General features: G+C 37.1%; 1 protein-coding gene across 2 annotated transcripts in view; it reads left to right on the forward strand.

Annotated features, from left to right (window-relative positions):
- sh3kbp1 (SH3-domain kinase binding protein 1) overlaps positions 1 to 24,308 on the forward strand; it is a 370,773-nt gene that overhangs the window by 114,376 nt on the left and 232,089 nt on the right. The gene's annotated exons all lie outside the window — the stretch shown is intronic.

The raw sequence follows: 24,308 nt of genomic DNA on the forward strand, positions 1-24,308 counted from the left end.
CAGTTGCTGTTTGTTTGTGGGCCTTTCTGTCTGAAGTTTAGTCTTCAACAAGTGAAATGCATGCTCAATTGGGTTAAGGTGACTGACTTGGCCATTCAAGAATTTTCCACTTCTTTACTTTAATAAACTCCTGGGTTGCTTTGGCTGTATGTTTTGGGTCATTGTTCATCTGTATCATGAAACGCCGCCCAAACAATTTGACTGCATTTAGCTGGATTTGAGCAGACAGTATGTCTCTGAACACCTCAGAATTCATTTGGTTGCTTCTGTCCTGTGTCACATCATCAATAAACACTAGTGTCCCAGTGCCACTGGCAGCCATGCACGCCCAAGCCATCACACTGCCTCCACTGTGTTTTACAGATGATGTGGTATGCTTTGTATAATGATCTGTTCCACGCCTTCGCCATACTTTTTTTCTTGCCATCATTCTGGTAGAGGTTGATCTTGATTTCATCTGTCCAAAGAATGTTTTTCCAGAACTGTGCTGGCTTTTTTAGATGTTCTTTGGCAAAGTCCAATCTAGCCTGTCTGTTCTTGAGGCTTATGAGTAGACTTGGATATCGATACGCCTACCCCCTGGAGAGTGTTGTTCACTTGGTTGGCTGTTGTGAAAGGGTTTCTCTTCACCATGGAAATGATTCTGCGATCATCCACCACTGTTGTCTTCCGTGGACGTCCAGGTCTTTTTGCGTTGCTGAGTTCACCAGTGCTTGCTTTCTTTCTCCAGATGTACCAAACTGTAGATTTTGCCGCTCGTAATATTGTAGCAATTTTTTCTGTTTTCGCAGCTTAAGGATGGCTTCTTTCACCAGCATGGAGAGCTCCTTTGACCGCATGTTGTCTGTTCACAGCAAAATCTTCCACACCTCAAATCAACTCCAGGCCTTTTATCTGCTTAATTTATAATGACATAACGACGGACTTGCCCACACCTGCCCATGAAATAGCCTTTGAGTCAATTGTCCAATTACTTTTGAGCCCCTGAAATGAAGGAATTGTTTTAAAAAAATGCTTTAGTTGCCTCACATTTTTATGCAATCATTTTGTTCACCCCACTGAATTAAAGCTGAAAGTCTGCACTTCAACTGCATCTGAGTTGTTTCATTTAAAATTCATTGGGGTAATGTACAGAACCAAAATTAGAAAAAAGTTGTCTCTGTCCAAATATTTATGGACCTAATTGTACATTTGATTCCCTTTTGAAATACAATTTTTTTTCTCATATATGACCCAGGCACATCACAAAGTGCATTTAAAAGAATAACACCATTAGTGCACCAACCCCATAACAAGTGATAACAGTACAACACACATAAGTACAACGTCTACTGCACATTGAGGGAGCATGGTTTGTTATAAATCAACATGTGTGATTAGGCATGGCTTTGTTACACATCCCACATTATGTTGATATTGTGACATGTTTCTCTATTGCATGGGCTGTGAGGGTTGGAGTCTTGGAGGGAAAGCACTTTGTGAGGGAGAGCTGGGTCAGGGTGAGATGGGAGAGAATGGTTAAAGATCAGGAAGAGACAGGCAAACAGAACACTGCCTTTTGTTTTGGAGATGTCCCTGTGACCCAGACAAGGACTGGTAGGGCCCTGTTTATAGCAAGGCACACCAAATAAAAAGCCAGTTGGCATTTTGAAGATTCATCCAGACAAGTGGCCCCTGTGTGTCTTATTTGACAGGTCATCTCTGCAAGTGGCCCCTGTGTGTCTTATTTGACAGGTCATCACAGACTACTACCACCACTCCTAGACACGTAACGACGAGCTGCATTGTGGGCTGAATGTTGCTAGGCTACGCGGAGTGTTCTGTTAGAATTTCTGAAGGGTATGTTTTTCCCATGAGAGTCTAGATGGGACCACGGGCTTGGCCACTCAGAGGTTGCTCTGGGCCACAAGTGGCCCGTGGGTTGCCATTTGAATAGGCCAGTATTAGGGTAACACACTTCTTTAACATGTGAACACTTTCATTCACTAACTGTAGATTTGGGTATAAATCTTTAAAAAACAAACAAAAAAATTTTTGTGAATCTCTTTTTCTGGTTTGCTATTTACATGCTGTTTTTAGTTATTATTTTTGCTAACATTAGTGGGAGCTTTCTGATGATGCATACAACCGGCCTGAGAAGCATTGCACCTAAGCATTCAAATATACACAAGTACTTTTTTCTGGTATAATAAATATTTTGCTTGGAGTCTGTACAAAATGCTTATTATATTGAAATTATCCTAAACACTGTAATAACTTATAAATGATTTAGGTTTCCATGGTGATCAAAATTATTATACATCTATTAATTTGTTTTTTAAACACACCTTTTCTATTAAAAGGTTAAGGGAGCCTTCAGCAGCCAATCCTGTGCAGAATGCTAGCGTCATGGTAATCAGAAGGCACACGCATACCCCCAGTTATGATTGATAAGTTAATTAAAATTAAGTCTTCTGGAGGGAAAAAGATAAATAGTCAATGTTGCAAAGAGAAACAAGTTGATTACAGAAATAGAAAAATTCATGTAGCTATGCGAGATTGACCGAAGTTTACTTTTCCTTGCACTAATTTTGACATTGTATTACTACAGACAAGCTCTGCAGTACAGTGCTATTGTACAGATCTGTATTTGCACATCATTTCCAGGATCAACCTGTTTGTATTTTTGAACAGTCAACTTTTATTATCATTAGTAAAATGGAGAGCCCTCTGCTTCTCAAACACAGCCAGCTATGACACATGTCTGCGACAACAAAACAAAAATGACAAACTTTAGGTTACCTGAACTAACAAAAAAAACTTAAGGTTACCTGGACTACATTTACACATCAATTGTAAAGAAAAAAAAAATACTCTGCTTAGGTTAGTTCTGTACGTTATTCTGAACTGAATTGGCATTGTGTGCTGCAAATTATTAAGTTGTATTCTACAAACCCAGTTTGTTGCCTTTTGCTCTGATTTTTTTTTTAAAATAAAGCTGCAGTGTTCACATGCATTCTTTATGAAGCACATGCTTTACAGAAAAACTGAGCAAAAAAGTACAAGTAATAATAAAGTACAAGAAGCAGTACATACAGTACAAGTGTACATATAGCACCCACATTTTAACCCATGTTCCAATACATTCAAATACATACTTCTTTTTAAGTTTTCAAACCTACATTTTTGGGTGATTTCTTTGCCTTACCTGTAGTTGCAGTGGGCATTCAAGACTGAACTTGACAAGCACTGGTTTAAGAAAAATATTTGTAATTTATGCAAAAGAATTGAAATAAAAGTCCTGATTTTGTTTATTTTAAATTTCTGAGGTTATGTAATTTATTACTTTTTAAACAGTATACAGAGGGAAATGATACTGAAATAGCAGCTTCTTTTCAGCATTCACTGTTTTGCAGAAGTATGTGCTCTTCATTAATTTTTGAAGTTTGGCTACAATAAAGGGAGCAAATACTACTAAGGTTAAATGGAAAAACATGAATAAGCAAATTTCTGGTTTTGAAAGCTATGTTTATCATTATGCTACATTTTCAATGATTCTAGCAAAGAATATTAAAAGCACATTGGTTGTAGTCCTATAGAAACTGTTGTTATTAATTGTCAAGCATTTATTTGAAACTGTGTGTTCAAATGCTGTGTTCTTTTTGGAATCTGTGCTTGATTTCCATTTTGCTCAAGAGAGTCACGACACATTTTTAAAATTTAATGTGAAATGGAACACCTACCTGAATTAGTATCTTGGATGAAAAAAAGTATGTCACACTGGTTCTCTTGGTTTGTGAGCATGAAAGGGGTTCATGAAGAGTCTATCATGGCAAGTGAGTGCTCTGAGAAGGTCTGCGCAATGAATAGTATATAGCTATTGATTGCAATGTCACATTAAGAACAAACGGATTTGACATTTACTATAGCCGATTGATGTGGTAACCTATAAAGTTTTAAAAACTGTTTTTCCAGGTATCAATGTATGGCCATGATATTTTCTTTGTTGCTGATGTTACACTTAAATTATGAACAGAACTGTGTAATAACTTGCTGCAGTTTTAAGTGTGCTTCTTTGGTGCAATCAATTTCAACAGAATGCTGCATTTCTTTATACTAACTCTTGCTTGTGACAATGTTAATTACCACTACTACCACTTTGACCAGAATTGCTAGGAAATTATACTTTTGTTTCACTTTAGTTTAGGTGATAGTCTGTTACAAGATACACTTGTCAGTACACACTCTAGCTTACAGAGGCAATTTAGAAATGCTAGTTACCATGAAATGCATGCTAATATAGATAAAAACTCTGAAAGACACTGCAAATATGGAAATTTGACATGGACTTTAAATGTGTTCAATCTGAATTCAAAGACTGGAACTGTGGGGCAGCAGGACTAAGAGCTGCGCCAGCATACTACCCTGATATTTAAAACATTGCCACTTTTGTGACGTAAATCTTGCGTTACGTAAATCTTTGTTACTTGTCTGTTGTCACATACCTTTTTATAATACAGTTTACAGTTCAGTATGTGTGGGTGTAAATGGTGAGCTCAGGTAACCATGGAAATTGACTTCAACTATTAGGCCGTTTACCAGACTGAATCTAATTGCTCACTAGCTAAGCCATCATCCTCTTTAATAAAATCCCTGTGTGCGTCCAGGTGTCCGTGTGTGTGTGTCTTCTGGTGAAGTGCGCATGCGCGGGGCACGGTGTGATGCGCGATATTACTGTCGGAGAAAGTTAGAGGCGTTTTATGGAAATAAAAACCAGTATTATTGCGAGAGGAAATTAAAGGTACACAATACAGTGACGCATGTTACAGCCACATACAAGCCAGTATTACTGTCAGAGGAGATTAAAGGCATATTACCGACGCGCACGCCTGTATTACCGCCAGAGAAAATTAAAGGTATATTACGGACGTACAAGCCAGCGGACGTACAAGACAGTATTACTGTCACAGAAAATTAAAGACACACAATACACGGCGGCAGCCCACGAAGAACGGTCAGCTCAGCAAGTAAACATCAACAACAGAAAGGCTGAAAGAAAGAAAAATACGACCAACAAAAAGAATGAGGTCAAAGTCCCTTGCCATTTAATATAGACTGTTCCTACTAATGTTTATGCACTACTGTTCTAGCGCCCGTTATTGTAACGGGCTAAATGACTAGTTGTATAATAATGTAGTCAGTTACAAGAACCTACAGTCTCCACTAAACTTGTTAAATAGACAGATGGACAGAATGCTTACCTGTTGATCTAATTAGGATTTCCAAAATAGACTGAGTGCCACGATGGCACTCATTTACATGTATTTACTTGGCTAATATTTTTGTCCTGCATGACTTAGAGTTTGCAGTGTATAATATAAAAGTTTACATATTTCCACAGTTCAGTACCTACCAGGAGAAGTGAGTGCTCAGGTTCATACCGGGAGTCAGTGATGGGGCATAAACCAATACCCTTGTGATACAGAGTTCCAATAGCCATTTTGCAGACTCTCTTTATTATTATTATTATTATTATTATTCCTTTGAGAATTAGTTTGTACACTGTATGCCCATGACTATAATATTAAAGTTTCTTGACAGTATTGAAATATGTCTGCTCCTGATATGTGTCTGACCTTAATCGTGCTGCTTTTTCTCATGGATACCTTTAGGCTCAACACTACTGAAATTCTTTATTTAGGTCTGAGAACAAAGTATATTCTCATTTTCAAGGAGACTACAACCTCCATTGTTGGAAGCCAGGCTTGGAAGAAAGCTGTAATGCAGGAAAAACAGATTTCAAACTGGCTAATGGAGATTTTCTTTTGCTGAGTGTTATAAACGGTGGCTCTCAGTACAGCGTCCTGGGTTCACATCTCACCCCTGCTGTCGCTGAATGGGTAAAATGATCAAGAGTGGGAGTGGTGCCCTGAACAAGTGATGAATGTGGCCTGTCTGGTATTCCTCACTGAGTGGGCAAATGTAACAGGCTTCATGTCAGCAGTATGTGTAGCCAGACATAGAAGAGACCTGCTGTACAGGAAAGCTGCATCACACAGAAAACAGAGTCAGATCTTCAACTGGGTAACAGAGATCTTCTTTGGCTGAGTGGCAGAAATGGTGTCTCTGATTCAAGCAACCAGGGTGTTCATCCAACCTCTGTACTCTCAAGGAGGACAGCTAGAGAACGTGTGTGGGTGTTGGTCTTGAGTATTTACTCACCAGAGACAGCCAGCCAGTGGTCTGATCAATATCCAGTAAAGTTTATCTGACGCTCGGAACCAGCCAACTCTATTTAATTTCAAAAGCAAAAGGGGCACAGTGGGGCTCAAACATAAAATATGCTGGCAGTCACCTCCAGTTTGCCCTCTGGTGGTCGTTCCGAGTGTCAACTGGATAATAACATGCATACAAGACTGCAAGTTCACCCCCCACCCTACCCAGAAGGGGGTGGGTTAGGGTTGATTTCACCCTACAGTATTTTTAGTCGATCAATGAGAAACATGTGTACCAAGTTTCATGAAAATCGCTCCAGCCATTTTTTTTAAGTAGAGCCTCGTTTAATGGATGTTTTAGTAATTTAAGGACAGTTTTTCCTGCATTAATTCTCCTAAAGTTAATTTCACAGGTTCTTGCTTCACGGCAATGTAAAGCTGTGTACATTTGGAGATTTTTGGTGGCCTTAAAGGTGCTTTTCTTTAATAACAAAACATTTGTCCTCCTGCTAAACCTGAACCTTACCCTCAGTGAAAAGTCATTTTGAAATTTTGTGAGCTTTGTTATCTGTAAAGGGTTTACTCAGAAAATGAACACTACTGCAGCTTTAAAAATATTCTTGAAAAGACTGTTGTATGATGCTTCTTCTCATACAGAACGTAAATTCCAGTTTGGCATACATGCTTTTACAGTCGTGGGCTGCAATGCGTCACTTACAGAAGACATGTGTGAAGACACCTTTTTGATTTTGTTTTCAAACAACCATCAACCTTGGCTTTTACAGAGAGAAGTATTTTAATTGCTCCCTTGTGTCTTCCTTGCACGATAATGTTCAGTGTGTTGAAATAATGCATGTGGAAGGCAAAAAAACAGGTCCAACTTAAATATAGGCTCTGTCAGTGCAATTTGTTTGCTAATTTTCCAAAAAAACACAGATGCACACAAAAACAATTCTTGCTCTTTGAGCCCAAAATTTTAAAAAGCCATCAATAATTACTATTTGTAATGTGATTATTATATGGTAAGTATATAAATATCCTTAAGCAGCACTCACAATTGACAGTAATTGGGGCCATGGATGAACACTATGCGACTACGTGGTACACAATGACCCACTTCTACCAGTTCTGGTTAACTTAAAGTACATAACTGAAATGATGGAGGAAAGCAGACTCTGTGTGAGAAACAATGAGATGAACATGTAAACTCTGCATAGGGAATGTCCAGTGGGGAATCAAAGAAAGGCTCAAGTTCTGCAAGACAGCAGCACTACCCCAATATGCAACCTGCAGAATGGCTACAGGATCTGACAAAAAGCAACCACAAGTTTAAAGCAAAGAGGGGATGAGTGTGTAGATTATTACCTGTTCAGCTGTTCTCACTGTCAGAAGCCAGGGCCTGTAATTTAAACAGAGAAAACCCATTTCAACTTTTCCTTTAACACCTAGTAATCATGTAGCAGACACTATGGACATCTACCTCTCTTTGACACAATTGTGCAAACCATGAATACAGAAGAAAGTCAAACCGGCGCATGGGAATTGTTTTTTTCAGTTGGGACACAGGTAACCTGTATAAATTGTAGCTTTAGACAAAACTTGAACTCGAGAAGCAAGTTTGTTGATGGACTAGTTTTGTGAAACTTGGGTGATTAGCCAGACATTAATATGGGGTCTTACCCTCATGTGTCCTCATGAAAGATACAGAATCATGATACACTTACAGTCAGAGGGTTCCCGCACATACCTGAGTGCCATCCTTTAATTTCTGCCCATTGTTCGAAAAGAAATGTTAAAAAACTGAATGTAAATTATTTCAAGCATTAGAAATATGTTTGTTCTGTAGAATGTTGTGAAGGAAATAAAACACTCAAAGATTAAATGGTGATGATAAATTACCTTTGACTGCATTGATCCTGGACCTTATTCTTCAGGTTTGTTTTAAATTTCAGGGTAGCAACAGTAACTCAATATGGTTCTCGAGTAGAATGGTAAATTATATTATGTTACCTTAGTAATAAATACAATTTTTACAGTGAGACTGGTGATTTTTTTATTTATTTTTTGTTTGAAGATGCAAAAATACGGTAATCAGATAAAGCTAAGTGAATATCTATTGAATTACTCTATTTTAGTGTTACCATTCTTAATGACAGACAGTGTGGGGGTGGCTGGGGAGCACAAGTTATTAGCTTTACTGCATTTTGCTGCATTTTATTAGTAAAATAAAGTAAAACATCATGTTTAGAACTGTACCCTTTTGTGAGACTTCAAGTTGGGTTGACGGTTGATTCTCTTAATGATTCAGAGTTGCATGGGTCTAAGTGCAAGAATAAAGAACACATAGCTTTGTGAATGTTAAAGTGATGTTTAATCAATACTAACAAAATGTAAATGATGGAATTTACATATTATTCAATTCCTATAAACTGTTTCTCGTTCACGACCTTTTTTGAATCACAGTGTTTTATAATCATTAATATGTAATTACTGTAGTCTTTTTTTTTTCCTCGTCTTCAAACTCCATATGGTTAATGATTTTAATTATATAATCAGTTTTCTTTTTTCCCCTTGATGATTTGAAAGGTTCAGGAGTTCTGCATCTGGAGCTCCAAAACCAGAATAGACATTTGGTACAAAATGCTTTTTTGTTGTTGTTGTGGTACTGGAATTGGATATTGCCATTAAAAATAAATTTGTTTATTGTATTTACTACTCAAGTGTAAATGCAGAAGGCTTTCATTATTTCTGAAGTACATTTGTTTTGCTATTTAAAACCTAATAGGTCTTTAATGCAAACATAAACGGCTTAGTCATTGACAGTTGTTTTGCTGAAAACATCAAATTGCTTTTGAGTGTGTGATGCAATGGACTGGTCACCTGTCCAGGGTCTGACTCTGTTTTAGGTTCAGTGCTTCTAGGATATGCTTTTGTTCTTTATAAGCCTGATAAGGACAAAGCAGGTTAGGAAAATAGGTGGGTTACATTTGGTTAAAATAGGGTGAATATCGTGCAAATTATCCTTTTTACATTTGAATCAAATGAAATGAATATCCAGTTGAAGCCATAGTATTCTACTGAATCAAAAAAAACTCCTGAGAGAAGTTTCATCAGGTTTATATGCACAATAGAGCATTTGGAAATTGTACATTAATTAATTCTCTGGACCGTGTCATTATTATGAAATTAATTTATTTGATCTTAGGCTACATGTACACTACTATGTTTTTGTTTAAAAAATACACACATTAGTCTCCATTTTTTTAGCCTTTGATCTACACTATCCCAGCATTTTAACTACCAAAAATGGAGGCTTCTGAAAGCGTACAGCAGAACAAAATACTTGTGAAAATTCTGGCTAGGCATTGCAGTGTTAATAGGTAAAAACGAAGACTTCAAAAAAAATGGATTCTAATCACTCTATGATCTGTTTATACTTATTACATGACCCCTAATTTTTTGGATTCTGGTCATTACTACTTCTCATTCCCTGATTGGTCACCCTTCACTGAACAAAAACCATATTCCAAAATAGTGGACATAGAGGAATTGCTTTCCTTGGTGATTGTTGTGTTACTTCACTGTATGCATCTAAATTGCATTTTGTACAGTTTGAGTGCTGCATATATGCACAAAAAGCGAATAAGAAATTTGACAAAAAAGGGGACACCATTAAGTCCAGTGTTCTCACTAGTGTCTTTTAGCCGGGCGCTCCAGCTGTCATCTCGCATGACATTGTGAGATGACAGCTGCAGATCTACAGGCACAGGCAGATTTAATGATCTGCAGAGATGGCAAGGAACAAGTGGGCGGGTGGGCAAATATTTGAGAAGCAGGATCGTATGTGGCAAGGGGAGAGGCGAAGGGCGGGATGATGCCGATCACTCGATGCTGAACAAGCTAAAAACGGGGACGAGGCAGAGCGGAGTTCACAAGCAAACAGTATGGGGAGATGGGCTTTCGAGAGGGGGCTGTACATGCTAATAGCGGGAGTGGAGCGGCAGTTCACAAGCAAAGAGGACGTGGAGGTGGGCTGGCGAGAGGAGGACTGATAAAATAAAAAAAAAATCCAGTGGAACCAGCCTGTCAGATATCAGAAAAAGGGTGTCCGGAAATGACGTCTCTGTTCTCAGTGTCAGTGCAGTCTGTGTAGTGCTGCTAAGCATACAGCTGCTGTCTTCTTGTTCAGTACATAGCAAACCAATATATATACGGTTGTTTAAGCATTAGGTGTGTTCTGTGTGCAAAAATCCTTGTAGCAGTCACTGTGGTTCCTATTAAAGTGACCCCATCTGCTGTTCTTATATTTGCTCATATTTGGACCTGCGTCCATATTGCATAAAGTGTACAGAAACCCTTGCAGCACACACTGTGTCCTGTGCAAAAGTTTTGTCACTGAATTGATGAGCGATTTGTTAAAGTGACCCATCTGCCATTCCTTTTTTGTTCATATCTTGCCCTGTCGTGGTGCAAGTGTGCATTGAATATCCAATTGGCTTCCACTTTCCCACTCAAAAGTCTTATTCATAGGCACTTTTTATTTTTTCTAAACGTTTTACCAACAGGAGTAAAAAAAAGTGTTCAGAAAACAACACTGCTCAGTTTTTTCTTAAAAGAGACGCCACAAAGTAATGACGGTGCAGCGTCAACTCCTGATGTGGCAATTTCAGACAAAGACATTGCAGTGGCTGGTCCATCAGGGGAAATCTCTTCAGCACACACTCTGCCAATTGATAAATCTAAGCACCGCTTATCCGGCATAAACAAACAATGGTTTAAAGATTTTGATTGGCTAATGGTCAAAGAAAATGGTATGTGGTGCTCATTGTGTATGAAATATTCAAACAAACACCCCCCGCAAGGAAGGTCCATAAAAAATCCATAAAAAATCCAATAAAAAGTGGGAATAAAAATCAGTAAATAAATCCATTAAAAAATTCGAGGTTAAAATGCACTCTAACTCCTTCTGATCTCAGCCCACCTACTTTTCATTCTCCCCGGCTCACCCATTGCTTGAGTAGCCAACAGAGACTCAGCAGCCACAAGCTCCTTTCGGCCAACCTCCATCTTGGCTGCCTCCTGGCATCATGGCCAGACCGTCCGAGGTCGGCTCTCCTCCCTTCTTCCTTCACGCTCATGTGGTTGCACTTCGGGAGCCTAGAGAGGGCACCTGCCTTGCTCGCCACACTCCACCTAGATGTTCAGTGGGGCGATCTAGCCCCTAGAGCGCCACAGCTAACGCTTCTTCACAGGACCCCAGCTCGTGCGGTCTCTTCCTTTCAGGTGGCCTGATCGTCCTTCTAAGACTGCCTTTCATGTCCTTTAACCTCCTTCTTGCATCATGGGCAGGGTTAGTTTTGTGTCATGCATAGTGCTTTGAATTTTGGCAGAAAAGCTCAGTATTGGTCTCAGCTCAATCTCTTATGGTTTCTGGCTAACTTCAGATGGGCCCTTAGATATAGTAAATCTTTTTTTTATTTATTTATTTATTTTTTTTTATTTTATTAATTTTCATTGTAATCATTCCATACAAATAGATCAATTTATAACCCAACAAAATTGAAGACAAATCAAACCCCACCCCTGAGAAGGAGAGCTTAGCTAAAGGAAAATTGCTTAAGGCTTTTTAATAAGGCAACATTAAACAAAGGAAAGGGAGAAGTAAATATATATGTAAATAAGAGATGGAGAAGGGAATTAAATGCGGTAATAGTTATTTCTCTTATTCTAAAATAATATTGATTAAATCCTGCCAGGTTTTGAAAAAATTTTGTATAGATCCTCTAACTGAGAATTTGATTTTTTCCAATTTCAAATAATATAAAACATTGGTTTCCCACTGACTTATAAGAGAGATAGGATTCTTCCAATTTAACAAAATAAGTCTGTGTGCCAAAAGTGTAGTGAATGCAATCACCGTTTGCTTGTCCTTCTCCAATTCAAGTCCATCTGGAAGAAAACCGAACACAGCTGTTAATGGGTTAGGAGGGATTATGACCCCAAGGCTGTCTGAAAGGCACTTAAAAATTTTTGTCCAAAATGATGTTAGTTTGGTACAGGCCCAGAACATGTGACCCAGTGAGGCAGGAGCTTGGTTGCAGCGTTCGCAGGTTGGATCTTGCCCTGGAAACATTTTGGACAGTTTTAAGCGAGACAGATGAGCTCGATATATAATTTTTAGTTGAATAATTCTATGCTTTGCGCTTATAGAACTCGAGTGAATTCTCTGCTTTGCTACCTTCCACTCCTTTTCTGATATATTGATTAAGAGATCTTCTTCCCAATGTCCTCTTGGATCTTTGAAAGGTAGGGACTCTAATAATATTTTATATAATGCGGAAATAGTGTTTAATTCCTCGAAATTGAGCAGTATTTTTTCCAGCATTGTGGAGGGTGCAAGGTGGGGGAAATCGGGCAATTTCTGTTTAACAAAATTTCTAATTTGAAGATAGTAAAAGAAATGTGTAGCTGGGAGGTTGAATTTTGAACGTAATTGTTCAAAAGATGTAAATATGTTGTCTATATAAAGATCTCTAAGCATTTTAATCCCAAAACTTTTCCAGGTATTAAAAACTGGATATACTTGCGAAGGTTGAAAGAGGTGGTTCTCTTGCAGAGGTGCCACTGATAAAAGATTTTCCATCTTAAAATGCTTTCTAATTTGGTTCCATATTCTGAGTGAGTAAAGCACAATTGGGATATTAGTATATTTGCGATAACTTGCACTTATTGGAGAGCAGAGTAAGGAGTATAAAGAAGTACTACAGGATTTTACTTCTATTGCGGACCAAGCCTGTGTATGTTCATTTATTTGTGTCCAGGTTTTTATGGCTTGTATGTTTGCTGCAATATAGTAAATCTTTTTGAGTACAGTGATCCCTCGCTATATCGCGCTTCGCCTTTCGCGGCTTCACTCTATCGCGGATTTTATATGTAAGCATATTTAAATATATATCGCAGATTTTTTGCTTGTTCGCGGATTTCTGAGGACAATGGGTCTTTTAATTTCTGGTACATGCTTCCTCAGTTGGTTTGCCCAGTTGATTTCATACAAGGGACGCTATTGGCAGATGGCTGAGAAGCTACCCAACTTACTTTTTTTTCTCTTTCTCTCTTGCGCTGACTATCTGTGATCCTGACGTAGGGGGATTGAGCAGGGGGGCTGTTCGCACACCTAGACGATACGGACGCTCGTCTAAAAATGCTGAAAGATTATCTTCACGTTGCTACCTTCTGTGCAGCTGCTTCATGAAGCGACATGCTGCACGGTGCTTCGCATACTTAAAAGCTCAAAGGGCACGTATTGATTTTTGACTTTGTTTCTCTCTCTCTCTCTCTCTGCTCCTGACGGAGGGGGTGTGAGCTGCCGCCTTCAACAGCTTTGTACCGGCGGTGCTTCGCATACTTAAGCTAAACAGCCCTATTGATTTGTTTGCTTTCCTCTCTGTTCCTTTGAAGAGGAAGATATGTTTGCATTCTTTTAATTGTGAGACAGAACTGTCATCTCTGTCTTGTCATGGAGCACAGTTTAAACTTTTGAAAAAGAGACAAATGTTTGTTTGCAGTGTTTGAATAACATTCCTGTCTCTCTACAACCTCCTGTGTTTCTGCGCAAATCTGTGACCCAAGCATGACAATATAAAAATAACCATATAAACATATGGTTTCTACTTCGCGGATTTTCTTATTTCGCGGGTGGCTCTGGAACGCAACCCCCGCGATGGAGGAGGGATTACTGTAATAGTTTAATTCTTGTTACCCTACCATAGAAGCCAATGTTATGCAGAGCTCTTGAAATAGCTGACCAATGCATATTTACTGTAGGCTTAGCTTCCAGACTGTGCTGGTGTTTCAAGGTGATTATTTGTGTCTCAGTGGCTTCCCTCACAAATCTTCTCCTTGCTTGAATTTTAATTTTGATGGATGGATGGATGTCTTTTTTTTTTGGCAGTTTGAGTCATATGATGTAGCAATTTTTGAATTTTTGTTCAGAGGAAGATTTAGACAGTTTAGTACAAATTTTAATCTGTTTAGTTTTATGGTCTTTATCCTCTATTGCCAAACCATGCCTTCCATTTTACTGTGTGTCCAATGACTTCTAAGTGCTCTAGAGGTTTTATTCTGGAAATGTGAGGATTACTTGAGTTACACACCAGTAGAGGCCAAATGTAAGTTAGTCATATTCTAGTCAGGGCAGTTTAGAGCAGATAACTGCTGGCAGATACTGACTTCTGTTTTTATAGCCTTCTTCGTTTTCATGTCAGATTCCATTAAAAATACATATTGCAGCATGATGTTTAGCATTTGCATCATTTGAAACTTTATAAAGGGCCTTAATACTTTGCAAGGCACTGCATATAGTAGCCCTGAAGTAATTTTTTTGTGTAGACTATTATTACCTAAGGCATAACACATTACATTAGTGGTCTCTACTGTGATCCTGATAGTTATGGACTGCTTTCCATACTACTCTTGGATTCCTTGTGACCAACACCACACTCCTTTACTGTGCTTCCATAACCTTTTCCTCACATTATTTACATATATACCTCCAACTTTTCCCTCTTGTGGAAGTTTGTCTTTGTTTACCCACTCATCTATTACATTGTCTATATTTGTCATTTCCTTCCATGATTGCCCTTTCTTTGTAAGAAGGGAAGTAGCAAGACAGAGTAAGTTGGGGTAGGATTATTTGAATTTGTTTTCAGGTGTTACTGGTGGAGTTTTTAAGTTTGCTTTTTTGCAAGTACTGCTGCTTAATTGAGGTCAGTTGCAGGTCAGTTCCGGGGCATATCAAAGGTTCTTTGTTTATGGACTAGCAGCCAGGTAGAGCAGATTTCCTGTTAATGGGGGTAGATAATATGTGGACTGTTATTCAAGATCCAACCACTTTGGACTACATATGTGATAACTATGTGAAAATAGCAAACCTTGCCTCAAAGGTTTCTGCCTTTGAAACACCGTTCCAGAGACTCGCCTATCTACATCAATGCAAACCAGGAGTTTTGGATACTTCTTTTGGATACCAAATTTAGGAAAGCAGCAAGCAGTTACAGACTGGAACATGTAGTCAAAAGAGAAATAAGACACTGCAGCATCTCATCAGAAAATAAGACTGAACTAACCAACAGGTATACCTTGCTTCAAATGTCTGAAAAAATTCTGCCTTCAAGTCAAATTAAAAAGAATGAGAGGCAGAAGTACTCTTTGTTGGATATTCACTCCTCCAAAATACCGCCAGTTCAATATGCGGTAGAGATCATGAGTCAACCATGGTATGCTGCTTTTTTGCGAGGAGCAAAAGTTTCCCATATAACCCAAAGACTGGACCAATTCCTGGCGAGGGCAGAAGATGATCCCTTGGTTATAGTTCTATATTGGAACAAATTATATTGGAAAGACAAGTGCATATTCTCTGCAGAACAAATTTAGGGAACTTGGGGACAAGCTAAAGACCAAATCAAAATCAGTAATTTTCTCCAAAATCCTTCCAGCACCAGGATAAAGACTACCTGTGCAGAATTTAATATTCAGGTAGCATGAATGAAAGCATGCTGTAACCAAGAAGGTTTTACTTTTCACAGCCACTGGAAATAAAAGCATTTTACCTTAAACATTTCCTTTACCATCGAGATGGACTACATCTACAAGAGAAAAGGACAAACATTCTAGGATTGAGAATCTTCAAGGATGTGTGTAGACAGTTAAACTAGATTATGTGGGGGGGAAAAACTGAGGAAGATGCAAAAAATAGTCAATCTGACCTAAAGAAAACTCAACCGAAGTCATAATTTTACACTTTATTGCTAGAATTATTAGAAATAAAATGAATGAACTTGAGGCAAAAGTATGGACTTGGGACTGTGATATTGTAGGAATTAGAGTCATGGCTAATTGAGAGTGAGAAAGAGAAATATAATATTAGTGGTTAAACATGTTTCAGGAGAGACAGACAAGGAAGGAAAGCAGGGGGTGTGGCTCTATATGTGAAAGCTAATATGTAAGCCCACATCTTCAAGATGGAAGAAGGAAACGTATCAGAATCACTTTGGGTTAAGCTAGTAAGGAAGAAAGACAGAGATCTGGTTATTGGAGTTAGCTACACTGTGCCAAATTCTGATATGCTAGATAATACCATATTATTTAATCAAATAAAACAGATGTGCAACAAAGAGGACGTAGTGGTCATGGATGATTGTAACCTTCCAAACATTGATTGGGAAGCCCCTATCTGGAAAACAAAAAAAGAAATTGAAATGGTGCATATGACAGATATTTTTTTCCCCCCAGTTTGTCACAAGCCCAACGCAGGGTGACACCTGTCTAGATCTCATCTTTTTAAACAATAAAGACAGAGTCACAAGAACAGAAGTTGACTTATGCTTTAAGCAACAGTGATGACAACCTGGTAAAATTTTAGATAATCTTTGAAAACACACAAATGTACATCAAAACAAAGATTTCTAACTTGAGGAAAGCAGAATTTATGGGGATGAAAAAGTATTTACAAAATGTCAAATAGGAAAGCAAAAACTTAGTGACTGTAAAATGACAGAATAAAATGACAGTTGGTGTTGCTTCATAGATCTTCTGATGCAGGCTCAAAATAAGTTTAGGTTTAGGTTTATTTGTCATATATAGGTTAACACAGGGTCAACATACAATGAAATGTGTATGACGAGAAAAACAAGTCACCCCCTCTTTGTTTTTCTTCGGCGTCGCGCGAGTAAGCAAAAGACTCCAGGCAGTACAGTGTCCGCTATATCAAAAACTGTTGTAAAATCCGAACTGGCTGATGAACGTAATTCCAATAGTGTTTTCCGGTCATACTGAAAGTGTGATAAAGTAGTACGCACAAAAAGAGTGAGTAGTAAGAAAATAAATAATAACTTTTTGCTGAGATGACTCGGAGCTGTCGTCAGTGCAGCCATCTTACGGCGCAGCCAGAGTCTTTTTTTTTTTTTTTTTTTAATTCCAAAAAACAATAAAAGAAAAAGACTAAAAAATCAGCAAAAATGCATAAATAGCAATATTATTAAAAATAGTAAAACTGAAAAGATCACTGTACAAGTAAAATTAAAAAAAAAATCAGATAATTCTGAAATAAGAGGTCTACCGGAAACTGCAGCAAGTGATTAAAAAAAGCATCTAAAATGTCAAAAGAAAAACTGAAATAAAGATTGCTAGAGAAGGCAAAATGAACAGAAGGCAATTGTTTCAGTACTACTCCAGTAAAAAGACAATAAAAAAGAATTTAAGAAACCTTATGGACATGGATGGAGAAAACCTTGAAACTGAGAAGGAAATGCAAAATGAACTGAACAAATATTTCACCCAAGTATGTATAAAGGAATAAAACAATTGGAATGCCTTATGGAGAAGTAAAAACAAACTCTGAGTTCATAGATTTTAAAATAGAAGAGTCAGATGTCCTTCGAGCCCCCAATATGTTGAAGACTAATAAAACACCAGGACCTGATGGAATCTTAACATCTTTAATTTCTTTCAATCCAGTTGGTATGTATAAACCCTTATTAGGCATATTTCAGCAGTCACTTCAGAAAGGAGAAGTACCTGAGGACTGAAAAGTTGTAAATATGACTCCAGTCTTCAAGAAAGGAGACAAAATGGATCCTACATGTTACAGACCAATCAGTCTTACTTCTGTGCAATGCAAAATAATGGAAACTATAATAAGAAATTAATCAGAAAGTTACTTAAACAAATATAATATTTTAAATGACAGCTAGTATGGCTTAATGAGAGGAAAGTCCTGCCACACCAGTCGTTTAGGTTTTTTTGAAGAAGCAACCGAATAATTCACAAAAACAAAGCATACATCATGATTTACCAAGGTTTTTTTAGAAGCATACGATACATTCCCACACCAAATTTAATTATGAAAGTAGATACTGTAGACATGACAGGTAACCTACAAAACTGGATTACAAGTTGGTTTACCAGTAGGAGACAAAGGGTACAGATAAAAGGAGAATGCTCCACATGGAGCAATGTCATCAATGGAGTCCCTTAAGGGTCTGTCCTTGGATCATTACTTTTTCTGATTTATATTAATAATATTGATTATGTTAGTAAATTTGTCAGATTCACAGATGACACTAAAATTGGAGGATAGCAAACACTGAGGAGGCAGCAAAAAGAGTTCAAAATGACCTGGACAACCTTCAGAACTGGGTCATCACCTAGAAAATGCAGTTCAATGTAGAAAATACAAGATGGGGACACTCTCATACAGGAAGCAACCTTTGAAAAGGATTTAGAGGTGTATGTTGACACAACATTTTAATTGACTAAGCAATGCACTGAAGCAAATAAAATGTTAGGTTATTTCATAAAACTGCTTAATTTAAGTCAAGCGGTGTTATGCTCAAACTAGATAATCAGTAGTAAGTTCACATTTGGAGTTTTGTGTGCAGTATTTATTGGGCATCATTGTATAAAAAAAGACATAGCAACACTTGAAGTTGTGCAGAGGACAGCAACCAAGTTCATCACAGGTCTTAAGGACATGTTCTACTCTAACAGCCTTGGAGAATTAAACCTATTTATTTAAAATCCTCAAAGGCATTGATAAAGTAGATCCACCAACATTCTTTCAGCTTAAGGGTTAATCACAAACTTTAGGACATAAGTTGAAATTAAGGTAAAGTGCATTTAAAACTGAAGCCAGGACGCACTTCTTTACACAAAGAATTGTTGAACTCTGGAACAAACTACCAAGACTTGTAGTTGAACCAGAAACCTTGACAACCTTTAAGAAAAATCTGGATGAGATATTGGAACAGCTTAGCTATTAGCTAAATAAATGGGCTAGATGGACTGAATGGTCTCCTCTTGTTTGTCAAATTTGTTATCTTCTTATCTTTCTCATCATGTGTTCTTTTATCTCCTTTTGCACATTTTTGTAATATTTCTTTTTTTGTCACTATCATCTTGTTCTTTACCATTTTTTCTTGTCCACCATAATGCCTCTTTCCCCATGTTTAATATCCTCCATTGTTTTCTTTGTAATTGGGTAACTCGTTTTGACTGTTCCAAGTCATACACCACCATATGTCTAGTTACTGGCTTGCTTTTTATACAAGTTACTCCATCTTATTTCTATTGTGTGCCATTAGCTAATTTGCTGTTTCGCACATCTAAAAACACGTTACTTTTTCTTCTTCAGTACATCCTTCTCTTGGACCTATTTTTTCTTTCTCCAAATTACCGTTATACCATGTTGCTGCCAGCTCTTGTTGGTAACACCTCCCTTACACTCAGCCACACAATGTCTTTTTGTTTTTTTTTTTTGTTTTTTTTAGCTCTTTATGTATTATTTGCTTCCATACCATCTAATTCACCAAATAAAAAAAACTTGCTGTTATTACTGATAACACCTTTTCTGTAAATTTCACCAAATCATTCCAACTTACATATATCTCACAAGTATCTTCTTCCCATTTGTGCATTCTTAGTACTTTTTCATTTTTGTTGTTATGATTTAGCTATGTTTTTTTTAATGCTGGTTAACATACCTTTATTGATCTCAGTGTTGTTCCAAACAAACAAATATCTTACCCTGTCCACCATTTTCCCTTCTTTATTTAATGCTGTATCCACTATTTTGGCAGTGGGTGGGTTTGTTAGTTCCAAAGGCAATGCACCTGAAACAACATGTGAAGATACAGCATCACAAACATAATATGCCATTGCTATGAATAGGGCATGTCTTTTCTCCAGCATGTACACGAATAAAAGAACAAGCAAAAAGAGCATTAGGATTTTACTAGCTTCACCAAACTACATTTGCTGTTAAAACCAGGGCTTGGGGTCCTTACCATGCAACCTTTCATGCACTACATTGTACAGTACATCTGGAAGAGCTTTACTACATTTTGGCAATGTAAAAATATCAGGCTAAAATGAGAGAAGAAGGCAGTACATAATGTCTGATTTCGGTCCTGATCATAAGAATAAAGAAATACCTAAATTCAAGGGCTACATCATGCAACAATTAAAATTAATAATAAACAGAAAACGCTGTTTCTATGACTCTTGTGGTTCATTAGACTACATTCAGTACTGTACTGCCCAATTAGAAAAAGACTGGTCTTCCTGCCTAAATACCCCAAAGTGTAATCTACATATTTGGTTATATTGAGATTTCCTTATTTCACCTAAGATAAAGTCAATTTTCATGATGCCACCATCCCCAAAGCACAATTAAGACGACAGTTTCAGAAAAAAAAGTAAATTATAAAGGTGAATTTACAGGAGATTTTGTACACTTGAGATTAACCTTTCATCGTATGTTTTCTTTCTGTTCCTCTTAACTGGTCTTATATATATATAAAATATAAATAAATATAATACAGTAATCCCTCCTCCATCGCGGGGGTTGTATTCCAGAGCCACCCGCAAAATAAGAAAATCCGTGAAGTAGAAACCATATGTTTATATGGTTATTTTTATATTGTCATGCTTGGGTCACAGATTTGCGCAGAAACACAGGAGGTTGTAGAGAGACAGGAACGTTATTCAAACACTGCAAACAAACATTTGTCTCTTTTTCAAAAGTTTAAACTGTGCTCCATGACAAGACAGAGATGACAGTTCTGTCTCACAATTAAAAGAATGCAAACATATCTTCCTCTTCAAAGGAGTGCGCGTCAGGAGCACAGACTGTCAGAAAGAGAGAGGAAAGCAAACAAATCAATAGGGCTGTTTGTCTTTTAAGTATGCGAAGCACCGCCGGTACAAAGCTGTTGAAGGCGGCAGCTCACACCCCCTTCGTCAGGAGCAGAGAGAGAGAGAGACAGAGAAAAACAAACAAAAATCAATACGTGCCCTTCGAGCTTTTAAGTATGCGAAGCACCGTGCAGCATGTCGCTTCATGAAGCAGCTGCACAGAAGGTAGCAACGTGAAGATAATCTTTCAGCATTTTTAGACGAGCGTCCGTATCGTCTAGGTGTGCGAACAGCCCCCCTGCTCAATCCCCCTACGTCAGGATCAGAGAAAGTCAGCGCAAAAGAGAGAGAGAGAAAAGTACGTTGGGTAGCTTCTCAGCCATCTGCCAATAGCGTCCCTTGTATGAAATCAACTGGGCAAACCAACTGAGGAAGCATGTACCAGAAATTAAAAGACCCATTGTCCGCAGAAATCCGCGAACCAGCAAAAAATCCTCAATATATATTTAAATATGCTTACATATAAAATCCGCGATAGAGTGAAGCCGCGAAAGGCGAAGCGCAATATAGCGAGGGATTACTGTGTGTGTATATATATATATATATATATATATATATATATATATATAATATAAATAAATTTTTTGTCCGCAGAAGCCAGAAAGGTAAACTAATTGGGTTGTCAGAAATGGCAGCATCTGGAATCTGTACATTTCAGAATGAAAAAGTATTGCTAATAATGTTTTGCATAAATTATTCTGAAGCCGTAGAAGCATTTGCTATGAATATAATTTAACAAAGGCACACAGTAATAGACAAAAAAGATGATGCTTGTCATTTCAGAAATTATTAGTGCCATTTCCTATCCTTAAATCATGTTTTAATTATCTTTCTTAGTAATATATTGTACAGTATATTGATATTTAAAAAATTGAGTATATACCATGTTAAAAAGTGAAAAGAAAACAGTCAAAATTAGCTGATATGGCAAGAAGTATGCTGATGTTACAGTTTTCGTATAAGTAGAATATTACAATCATACATAAGTAGATATTACAAAAAAGTAATAGACCATTCCATGGCATATTAATGGAGTCTTTATTATTCTGTAAATATAACAAATGTGAAGTTATATTCTATTATGATCCACTTGCTGTATCTGAAGCAGTGCTGATGTTTGTAATATTGCTAATACCATTGAAAACTTGTATAAATCATGTACAGTCTTGTAAATACTGAGCAGTAGGCTTAGGGTGGACCACAAACCAATGCAAAGGGATGATGTGTGTAGAATCATTTTTCCACAAGGCTTATTTTTGTCCATTAGGGATGTATAGCTTACCTTTGAAATTTCATCCTGATTATGAAACATTTAGAGGTTGCTCCATTCTGACCATTTTATTTGTACATTACTAAGTATGTACTCTTGTTTGGCATACTAACTGGCTGTGATTAGTGAACAACAAAGAAAATTAAACAGACAATGAAGAAATGGTGAAGTTCTTAGAACATTCTAGTTGTAAGTGGAAGTTTGCAGAACATTCTAATATTAAGGAAAAACTTGCGCAAAGCCTGCAGAGAACAATTTAACCAGATATTCCTCAACATCTTAAGCTGACAAATGAATCTGAAAAGCTGAAGCTGGAGGATCCGTAACAGAAAGAATAACATCCTTCTTTGATCTGCTGAAGGAGAAAGGCAGAAAAAGGTTGCAAGAAACCCCCAGAACAGTAGATGGCTAATCCAGTCTTCAATGAATTTTGTGTGCTGTTAGCATGCATGACAGTAGTGAACGATCTAGCTGAAAGAGCATCAAGCTTCATCGAAAAGTACAAGTACTGTACTGACAAATGATTAGGAACAGAAACTGCACTCATTGACTCATCGCGAACCATTGCAGAAACTTCATCAAAGACTGTGCTAATGTTGTAGGCCTACAAGTGTTGAACAGTTGTCTGCTCTTTTTGTGAGGTTATTATAAATATGATAAAGAATATGTCTTGTGAAGAACTTGATTTTTTTTGGGACCACCCTTTATCATTAAAGAAGAATATAAGCCAATCAACTTTTTTCTTGGTCCTTCATTGTTCACCAGGTTGCTTGAATTATACAAGTGTAAATTTAGATCTTATTCCTTTTAAAGTACTCTTATTTAGTGTATGACCCCTCATTATTCATCATTTGTCAGTGTTTAATTGCCACAGCAAAATCTGAATGCAATTATGAGTACAATCTCTTTAAGTAGTCAATTAAAAACAGAAAACAGAGCTTGGGCACCTAAGAGCTTGTTCATGCTTTGGTCCATTCCTCCATGATCAAACACAGATAATCCTAGTCCTATTTTCAACTATGTGTGCTTATTAGAAAGTATTTGTTTTAATAATATATAACTAAAAAAGTGAAGCTTCTAGAAATAGTGATCTTCACCTGTCTGCAAAACATTTTCATCATTTACTCAGAAAAGGGAACATTAGATGTGACAGAATAAAGAGGCCTCAAAACCAAATAAATCTCAAAAACATATCACTTCAAGATAAAGAACTGTTTGTCATTTCAAAAAAACGTGTTATGAAAGCTTGCAGCCAGGAGTTGGACACCTGTTGATGAAGATCTTGTTTCCAATCTTGGGCACTGAAAGAAAACTTCCGTTTTTCATTTTTTAACTCCTGTTTATTCTTGTGCATTTTAAAAATTTCTTCAGTTTGATGTATTGTTTTAATCTTGATAAATTAGCTGAAAGACATAAATGGGCAGTTTAAAGTGTACATTGGGTTATGTATTAAATATTCTGTAGGTTACTTGTGCTGAACTTGCAGATATATATAGCTAGTTATTTTTAATTATGAACATATGCTCAAACATGAATGTGCACTCTTTTTAGCTTTTTAGTATTCTTTTCCTCAGCCTTTCCTGCCTCCTATGCTTAATGTATCGTTCTGCTTTGCCTATATAGTTATTGATTACTCTGATTTAAATGTGTTTACCTATATAGAGTGATGTATGTTATTTATTGTGGAACCACTGGCTGTGAAATAGCATCTTTATTTTCCCAACTGGAATTTGGCTTACTCATAAACAAGCAGAGAGCAGAATTAGAGGAATTGCATACAGGTTCAAAGTTGTAGCTGCTAGTCAATACAACATGACATGTAATAGGTTTTAACATGGCAAGGTTATCATTAGAGTTAAAATCAACCACAAAGTCTAACAAGAATAAGAATAAAGGATAATCAGAATAAGGACCTTTAAGTACTTTGCTATAGTCAGAAGAACTACTGAAAAGATTCAAACAGATGGTTATTCTTTATTTAAGACTTTTTTTTAATTATTTCTAATAAAAACCACCATTATTATATAAAAAACACTGTTTTATAGTATTATTTTAGATTAAAATATTGTTTTCTTAATAACTGCAAAAATTTA

This window comes from Erpetoichthys calabaricus, chromosome 4, assembly GCF_900747795.2.
Source record: "Erpetoichthys calabaricus chromosome 4, fErpCal1.3, whole genome shotgun sequence".
Lineage (NCBI taxonomy): Eukaryota > Metazoa > Chordata > Cladistia > Polypteriformes > Polypteridae > Erpetoichthys > Erpetoichthys calabaricus.